The sequence below is a fragment of the Sorex araneus genome, chromosome 5, assembly GCF_027595985.1.
Source record: "Sorex araneus isolate mSorAra2 chromosome 5, mSorAra2.pri, whole genome shotgun sequence".
In the NCBI taxonomy this organism is placed as follows: Eukaryota; Metazoa; Chordata; class Mammalia; order Eulipotyphla; family Soricidae; genus Sorex; species Sorex araneus.
The window spans coordinates 180,270,745-180,280,378 of record NC_073306.1 but is presented as its reverse complement, the minus strand read 5'-3'; the positions used below and the strand labels follow the sequence as shown (position 1 = coordinate 180,280,378).

General features: G+C 46.3%; 1 non-coding gene across 1 annotated transcript; it reads right to left on the bottom strand.

Moving 5' to 3' along the window:
- Positions 1 to 7,391: 7,391 nt before the first annotated feature.
- On the bottom strand, positions 7,392 to 7,529 carry LOC129405428 (small Cajal body-specific RNA 11). Its single transcript, XR_008630573.1, has one exon. It is a non-coding gene; the product is annotated as a small Cajal body-specific RNA 11 (non-coding RNA).
- Positions 7,530 to 9,634: the final 2,105 nt, after the last annotated feature.

Below are 9,634 nucleotides of genomic sequence, written 5' to 3'. Positions count from 1 at the left end.
TGAGGGAGTTGGGGCGTACACATAGGTGTGGTCACCATCAATAGGGTAAGGTTCCTTTCCCTTAGGGGACGCTTCTCCTAGGAATTAATTCTCTTTCAGCAGGAGGATCCACCCAAGGGCGAAGTCCCATGAATGTGTTTCTCTTCTCCTCAGCCAGCAAACATATAAGAATTCATAATATTAATTATTTTGTATGGACACAATAAGAGATGCATTAAAGCTTATAGAATTGCTCTCCTGGGGCCATCTCAATCTCAGACTACAGTGCTCAGGCCAGATCAGTCTTTCCTATCCCTAGCAGGGTCCCAGTCTCATAATTACTATTGGATCATGACAGCATTTGTCTATGATCAAGCTCTTAACTTATAGTTAAGAATTAGGCACTTTGGCCAGGCCCATCTCGATGCCAGGGTAGCACATAACTCACCGCTTGCTCTGGATCCTTCCCATCCCACGTCGGGGACCGTACTTTGGGGTGCTAGGAACTGAGGGCAACTGAGGCTTAAGTGGAGAAAGCAGATGCCCGGGAGGGAATAATATTCAAGGCCAATTAATTCCCAAGTTATAAAAACATAATATTGTCTTCTTGTGTCTATACAAAACAGACATAGCTTTAAAGTAAATTATTCAAAAGGCACAAGAAGAGGAGAAAGGCAATATTAACTTATATAATATAAATTCAGTATCCTAGGAAGGTCTGACTTTGCAAATTAGCAGAGTCAGATTAAGGGAAAACCTCGGATTAACTCTTTTGGGGAAGAGAGCATGGAGAAGTGATTATAGCTAAACAAAGGGATGGGAGAGAGTCGGGAACACCTTGATGGGTGAGACTGGGGTAAGCCTAAACTCCGGGGAAAACCGGGACAAGCTACTTGTGGCAAGCAGGGAAAGGGCAAAGTAATGTCATCCTACAGCCATTCAATACCTCTATTGCAAATTACAACATCCAAAAGGAGAGAGAATAAAAGGGAATGCCCTGCCACAGAGGCACGGTGGGGTGGTGGAGGATGGGGTGGGGGTGGTGGGAGGGATACTGGGAACATTGGTGGAGGAGAATGGGCACTGGTGGAGGGATGTAAATGATCACTGTATGACTGAAATACAAACATGCAAGTTCATAAGTTTGTAACTGTACGTCACGGTGATTCACTAATAAAAATTTTTAAAAAATAGACTTTGAATTTTGAACTTGACAGCTTGTGTCTTGAATGGGCAGCCATTGGATAATTCTTTTACCAATAGGTTGTATTGAAGCAGGCAGTTAAGGAGGAGGTTCTTCCGTGGCAATAAGTTTTGGGAGGAATTAAAGCAAAGACATGATTTCCTGCGCAGGAGGAAGAGAGCAGCGTGGAATGCATTCAAGAGCGTCAAAGAGGTGGTTAAGAGAACGAAGAACCTCTGACTCCGGGCACACCTTTTCGATTCCACCATTCTTCCTGCACTAACTAACATATGCCTCAGAGACCTGGGCCCTATTCAAGCAGGATGAGAATGCTATTAGGGTATCCCAAAGAGGAATCGAAAGAGCTATGCTGGGAATATCATGTCTCACTCAAGTGAGAGAAGGAATTCGGAGTTCTGACCTCCGTCGACGGTCAAAAATCAGGGATGCTGTCTCGTTTGCCAAGGCATCAAAAATCAGATGGGCCGGTCCTGTAATGCGATTCAGAGACGACTGTTGGACTAAAGCTGTTACAGACTGGATTCCACGGGACGTCAGAAGACCTCATGGCTGCCCTCCAACTAGATGGTCAGATTTTTTCGTCAAATCTCTGAATGAACGATTTGAGGCTCTTTCTGTTCCTGGAGCGAGTAGGTATCATTGGGCTACACTAGCTCGCGACAGGGACAAATGGAGATGTTACTGGCACCCGCTCAAGCAAATCGAAGATCAATGGGACTACAAGTGATACAAGTGATGATTTGAAGAGAAGTTGCTCTGTCACAGTCCCTTTGCCTGTCTCAAACCCCAAGACTAAACCCCCCATGGAAATGATTCTTAGGAAATCAGGTGTGATAGCATTACAGAGGCAGCAATGAACAGGACTGGGCAAATAATCAAGATGATCTGATTGGTCATTTATAATCTCACGTCCATGAGGTGTGACCAATCAGAGAGCAGAAAGTCAAGGGTGGGATAAGTAATGTGTATACACACAAACCACAGTTCAAGTAGCACTCAGATTGGCAGACAGTGCTCACAGATAATTCTGATCAGGAGGTGTTGGAGACATTTAGAGGAAAAGGACAACAATGCTGACCTGCCATTTGTGACCAGAAACTGGGTAAAGGCAAGTGGCGTGAGAGTGGACTAGTGCAGTATGGAGGCAGAAGGACAGGAGGAGAAGAGAAGCTGCCTTTGTGTTGCTGACCCCCACTGTGAAGTTTCCTACTTCTGCAGTTGCTGCAGCTTGCAGAGATAGACCTACACAAACTGCTCAATGGAGATTTGCAGCAGGAAAGAGCTGTTCCACTAAAGGTGTTTAGCCGTCGGGCTGCTGTTCTTACTCATTGATCCCGAGGGCCCCAGAATTAGCTGATGTCCACTGTAACAGCAAGACATTACTTGAGTGCACTCTACTGTACTAAAGTAGAGTGCACCCTTTTAGGAGAGGAAAAATATCAGCAGAAAGAAAAGGCCCCGGTCAGGTTGAAAAAAGACCCCCCAAAGCTCAAAGTCCTTTCTCTTGCCAGCAACCTTGCTGTGAACTCTTCTGCACACAGAAAACTCTCAGTCCAGGGCATGCTGAAAAGAAAGGTAAAAAATCAATATTCCCGAAGCAAACTGCGGGCATTCCATCTCTGAGCTCAGCACATTTAAAATTGGGGCATGCCATCCCTTTCTTATACTCCATGGGCCTCCCTCCTTTTCTCTGGAGTACCCCTTGCTCACACTTGAATGAATTTCTTTTCCTCCCTCCCCTTTTTTCTGCTTTACTCTTTGTCTTTACTCCCAACGGCCTTTCTGAGAACAGGCAAGAAAGCTGGGAAACCTGGGTGGGGGACCGGGACTGACTTTCCTCTACCCATGAAGAGCAAAACCCTTGCTCCAGTCTCAGAACTGTGGTTCCCCGGAAACTCAGATGGGACGGACCCCTTCCCACCCAACAGATCACGGGCTCAGGTGCAGCCTGAGAACTGCCCTGTGGAGTGTCCAGTCTATGGGAGCTCAGGCCAACCTTACCACTCCAGTCTTCTTTGGACACTTCATTGCCAAGGTCGTTCCCACTTTCTCTGTATTACGGCCACGCTCTCCACTGGCAACAATATCTGAGATCTCCAGGAGTTTCTTGGGTTTTATGACATTGAAATTCATTGCCGAGAGCACCCCCTCACTACTGACCTCAGTTCCTGCTCACGTATCATCATCAGTTGGACCCCACCTCACCCTTCCTCTCTCCCAGGCCACTCTGCCTAAAAAATTTCTCCTATCTGTAATATAGTTCATTCTAAAACTGTCCATCCTTCCACTCTAGACCATATCTCTGTACCAGCTTTACTTACCTACTTACATCTGAGTAAAGCAAAATGATGGTATCACACTCTGGAACTACTTTTTTTTTTTCTTTTTGGGTCACACCCAGTGATGCACAGGGGTTACTCCTGGCTCTGCACTCAGGAATTACTCCTGGCGGTGCTTAGGGGACCATATGGGATGATGGGATGGGATGCTGGGAATTGAAACTGGGTCGGCCACGTGCAAGGCAAACGCCCTACCCACTGTGCTATTGCCCTGGAACTACTCTTTAAGCCTGAGCAAGGGGGAACTTGGAACGGACCCCCCATCCCCCATCTCTTGATAGATATGTGCTCCAGAATAAAGATTTTGATGTGGGGAGGGCGCTGTTTTGTCCTTGAGGGGATACATGACAATATGTGGAGATAATTTTGGGTAACGTAGGAGAGTGCTATTGGCATCTAGTGGGTAGAGACCAGGGAGGTTGTGATTTATTCCAGTAAAAAGGACAGGACAATCTCCAAAGACTCAGAATAATCTGGTCCCAAATACCAAAAGCGTTGAGTTCAAGAGCATTAAACATGCATTGCGTTCCCTGGGCCTTACTCTCCTTCCTCCACTAACAGCCACCCCACGGCCTTGTGCTCTGTGTCGCCCCTGTCCAAGAGAAGCTCTCCTCTACTCAGATATCCCTGAGCCACCAGCCTTCCTCTGTGGCTCTTCTATTAAGAACTGTGTAACTAATGAACGCTGACTGTAGAAACTACGGCCTTTGATCTGGTCTGCCTAGGACTTGACAGTCTCTTTTCTCTTCTTCAGCGTCATTCTAAACCCTTAATCAAACTTCATCACACTCCCTTTGTAGTATTAGTTGATTGTAGCCATAGGACCCGAGACTGTCTCAGACGACGCTGTCTCTGTTGATTTTGAATTTATGGTCTGCTTTGGTGGGACCCTGACATCCTCACAGAGAGGGTGACCCTTGTCCATCACTGTAGTGAGATTTGATTTCTCAACGTTGAAAGTTGGTAAATTATTGCACATTGCAAGATGGAAGGCCCTCACTGAGAAAGGAAGGAGCAGCCCTGATCTCTAGAGGGGAACCGTTGTTTGAATTATTTGAGTTACCTAATTAATTCGGAGTTGTTTATCAAGTAATCTGGAAACTTCTTTGTGTTACCACAAATGATGCATGGAGGTGAGGAAGAAATTTAGTTTTTCCAGAGGTGAAAGCTGAGGGCTGCCTGGAGGAAGAAGCTTGCTGAGAGTTTCTGATGAGAGGCTCCCTTCTGCCTGCAGGGAAAACCCTACTTCATATACCACCATGACAGGTTGACTGGTTTCCATGGATGCAAGTTTACATTGAAAACAGCAAAACATTTGTCATGACTGGGCAGATAGCAATTCCTTACTGCAGGGCTCAGTATGAAAAATGCATTTTGGGGGGAGAATCTCCCAATGGTGCTCAGAGCTTCCCCAAGTCACTCCTCGCACTTCTCGGCCAGAGAATTTGAGTTCTTGGGCTGGCTATATGGAGCTGCTTGGGTCCCGTGGAGGTGGGCGCCATTTGGGTCACCCCATGAATACTCAGGAGCCTCCAGGGATACACCTAGGAGTGCCAGAGAGCCATGTGGAACTGAGACTCAAACTTGGGTCCCTGTGCAAATGCATAACACATACTCCTGACCCCTGAGCCATCTCTCTGACCCTGAAAAAATGCATTATGAACATTGTGTTGTCTACTCAGGGTATGAGGCCCAGAAAGAGCCTCATATGTGACATGACAGGCTGCTCATCAGCAAAACAGGCAGTCGGCCTAAGTTTTTGTTTCCCCCCAAAAACATTCCCTGACTATCCTTGACCAAGGCTGGAAATCTCTAGACGCCTCTACCTAGTCCTGCATAGCAGGTGGGCATGAACAATAAGCTCATAGACTTGTGACTGCTTTGCCGCAACTCTTGGGAAAACTGCCAAACATTGCTTATGTAATGTAGGATGACATTGCTTTGTCCTTTCCCCCCTTGCCACAAGGAGCTTAGGTTCATCCCGGTTACACCCATTAAGGTGCTCCTGAGTCACTCCCATTTCTTTGTTTATCTGTAACCACTTCTCTATGCTCTCTTCCCCAAAACAGCTAATCAGCTTTCCCCCTAATCTGACTGTTAATTTGCAAAGTCAGACCTAGGACACTGAATTTATAAGTTAATATTGCCTTTCTCCTCTCCTTATGCCTTTTGAATAATTTACTTTAAAGCAATGTCCTTTTTGTATAGACACAAGAAGACAATATTATGCTTTTGTAACTTGGAACTTAATTGGCTTAGAATATTATTCATTCCCGGGCATCTGCTTTCTCCACTTAAGCCTCAGTTGCCCTCAGTTCCTAGCACCCCAAAATCAGGGTCCCGATGAGGGACGGGACGGATCCAGGGTAAGCGGTGAGTTATGTGCTACCCTGGCATCGAGATGGGCCTGGCCAAAGTGCCTAATTATTAACTATAAGTTAAGAGCTTGATCATGGATGAATGCTGTCATGATCCAAAAGTAATGACGAGACTAGGACCCTGCTAGGGATAGGAAAGACTGATTTGGCCTGAGCACTGTAGTCTGAGATTGAGATGGCCCCAGGAAAGCAATTCTATAAGCTTTAATGCATTTTTTATTGTGTCCATACAAAATGATTAATATTATAAATGCTTATATGTTTGCTGGATGAGGAGAGGAGAAACACACTCATGGGACTCCTCCCTTGGGTGGATCCTCCTGCTGAAAGAGAATCAGTCCTAGGAGAAGCATCCCCTGAGGGAAAGGAACCTTACCCTATTGATTGTGACCACACCTATGTGTACGCCCCAACCCCCTCATGCTGGGAGATTTAACTAGGCTGTAAGAGTGGGTTCGGGGTCAAGATCCGGAGAGAGATCCAGAGCCGGGAGAGAAGCAGAGAGAGAGAGAGAATGAAATAAACTGATCGAGCTACCAGTTTGGCCTTCTTCCTTCTGTCGCCTGCCCTTGACCAACAGCCACACACAGCGGTTCCAGAGCACCGAACGTGGGCGGTGAGACAGAGCCGCTTGGAGAGCCCGCGAATGTACATGCCCATCGGTGTGCATTAGTTTTTTACAATGTAACAATATGCCATATAATTTTCTCTGCAACTTGGGTTGGGGTCTTTTGCCAAGACTCTACTGTGTTGGACGAGACTTGAACCCTAACTCGAGATAGCAATAAAGAGTTTCTTGCATTTGCATCCTTGTGTCTGGTCTGGTTAGTGTGCGAATGAAACTCCCTTCCCGGGACATAACAAGGGTAGAAACCACTCTAGGCTTGAGGAAATGCAAATCAAGTGATTCTGGGCCAAAGACATTGTGTAATGGGGTAGGGCATTTCCCTTGCACGTGGCTGGCTGTTTGTGCCCCAAGTCCTGCCAGGAATGATCCTTGAGTGATCTTGAGTGTGAAGCCAGGAGTAAAACCTGAGCATCCCTCTAAAGAACAACAGCAGATCTGAAACCAATTCATCACCAGATATTTTGTTTAATCAGGTGTTTCTTAAACAGGGTATAACTTCCTCTAGGAGTCACTGGTAAGACCCAGGAAGGACAGATGGAACATTGTGTACAGTGGGGTGGGGTGTGTATGGGAGGAATTGTTGTCCACTTAAAGAGTGTAGATTTCCTAGTGGAGGAGGTGCTGGCTGATTTTTCTTCTGTAAAGGGGGTGGTAGGCCAAATAAGTAAGGGAACCTGTGTTAGATGGGTGCTGGACCTGGTATCTATAGCTACTGTGGTGGGTCTGACTGGACAGGGGGTCTCACTATGGGGCTGAAATGGACATGAGCTGGGCCAAATGGCTTTCCCAGCCTCAAAGAGAAAGGGCTTCTCTGGAGCTAATTCATAATACCTCTGCAAATTGACCATTTAATTAAAAAAAATATTGTCTTTTCCTAGCTCTCAGAGCCAGCCCTATGCTCAGGGCGGTCATCCTACACAGACAGGGAGATTACGTGTGTACAGCCCAGACTATGGTGTTGGAGCTATCACAGTGGACAGGGAAAGCGCAGGCTAGGACAGGAAATTCACCCAATTGTATTGCACCTGGCACCCTGCAGTCACCTACACATGAGCTTACTCCACATTAGCCATGAAATATGAGAGGTCACCATGACCCAAAGAAACACCAGTCTTTGTCATGAAGGAGGGAGGGAGCAGAAGGTCAACTGGGTGCTTCACTTTTATGTGCCAGAAAATGGGAAGTTATCCTGTGACTCTGACCTTAGACCTCACCGTGGTGCCGGAATTCCTGAGAGATTTCGCTCACGGTTTCATCTGCTTCTCATCTCAGTCACCTAGCTTGGGAGGTGGGTCCAGTATTATGACTCGCATTGGGTCCAGAGGAATGAGAAGTTGTAAAGGCTATGCAGCCTCCTTAAGAGATAATATAGTACTCCAGGCATCATTAACCCACCAGAGATGCATGACTCACACATAATCAAATTTTTCCCCAAGACTGCTGAGATCTCATACAATTTGTACTTTATCCCTGTATATTCTTTTTTTTTTTTTGCTTTTTAGGTCACACCTGGCGATGCACAGGGGTTACTCCTGGCTCTGCACTCAGGAATTACCCCTGGCCGTGCTCAGGGGACCATATGGGATGCTGGGATTTGAACCCGGGTCGGCCACGTGCAAGGCAAATGCCCTACCCGCTGTGCTATCTCTCCAGCCCCCTATTCCTGTATATTCTTTTGCTAGATTAAAAGTCTTAACTTTTTACTCAGAATCTATAGTCACTGGAATGTTGACTTTGAATAGCCAGAATTCACAGTCACTGGAATGTTGACTTTTTTTTTTTAATGTAGAAGCTATTTATTCAGCCATTGATTAAGCTAATTGAATTGGACATGAACTCCACATTACTTAAAATTTGTTTTTAATTGGATATCCATGAGATAGACCATTACAAAGCTGTTCATAATTGGGTTTCAGTCATACAATGATCCAGCACCCATCCCTCCACCGTGCACACTTTCATCTCCCATCTCCCCCCCACCCCTGAATTCCCCACCCCACACCTTCAGTCTCCCTTTAAGGGAGGCACTTTCCTTCTTGCTCTCTCTCTCTCTCTCTCTCTCTCTCTCTCTCTCTCTCTCTCCTTTTTCTTTTGTGCATTATGATTTGCAATACAGTTACCAAGAGGTCATGGTGTTTGTTTAGGGCATTCAGTATTTTTATCGAGATGGTAAGCCTGGAGTAGCTTTTCAATTAGGTGGCAGCTTTGGGGTATGGATGTGACTGCCGAGGTTTCTGGAAGCACAGGGAGGTGGAGGGATGTAGCCCATCTCAACCCCGAGAAATCCTGGAGATTTCAGTCACAAAACCCGCATACCAGAATTTTCAGCAGATTATATCTTGGTGAGGTCTGTGCTGAGATGGTGGAGTCAGGCCGGGGAAATGTTGACTTTGAATAGCAAATAGACATTATTCTAGAATGTCTTCAGTAAGTGTAGGTTATTTGGCTGTGTGACCATTTGTACTGGAGCTTAAGAGGGAGAGAAAATGTGATATAAAATGTATAGAAAAGTGGCCGGAGAAATAGTACAGTGGGTAAAGTATTTGCCTTGCACATGGCTAACCCAGGTTTGATCCCAGGCACCCCACATGGTCCGTCAAGCACCACCAGGAACGATCTTTGAGTGCAGAGCCAGGAGTAAGTCCTGAGTACCCCAAGGTGTGTGTCCTGCCCTCTTTGCCCTGCCCTCTCCAAAACTGTGTAGAAAAGATGAAGTCATGCCTTTTGAGATGTCACTTGTAGTGCCGATGCTGTGATATAAGAAGGAAGAAAAAAGACAATTTCTATGTGGAATATGCATAATTAAGGCAAATGAAGTGGCAAAAACAACAAAACTAACTCACAGGGACAACTATGTCAATTATTGGAGGGGAGGGAGGATGGGGAGGAGTGGTTAGAGTGAATGGATAGCAAGGGATTTTGACGGAGGTGAGTCTCGTATACACACAGAGGTATAAAGCTGACCCCCTCAGGGGGCTGGAGTGATAGCACAGCGGGTAGGGCGTTTGCCTTGCACGCGGCTGACCCAGGTTCGAATCCCAGCATCCCATATGGTCCCCTGAGCACCACCAGGGGTAATTCCTGAGTGCATGAGCCAGGAATGACC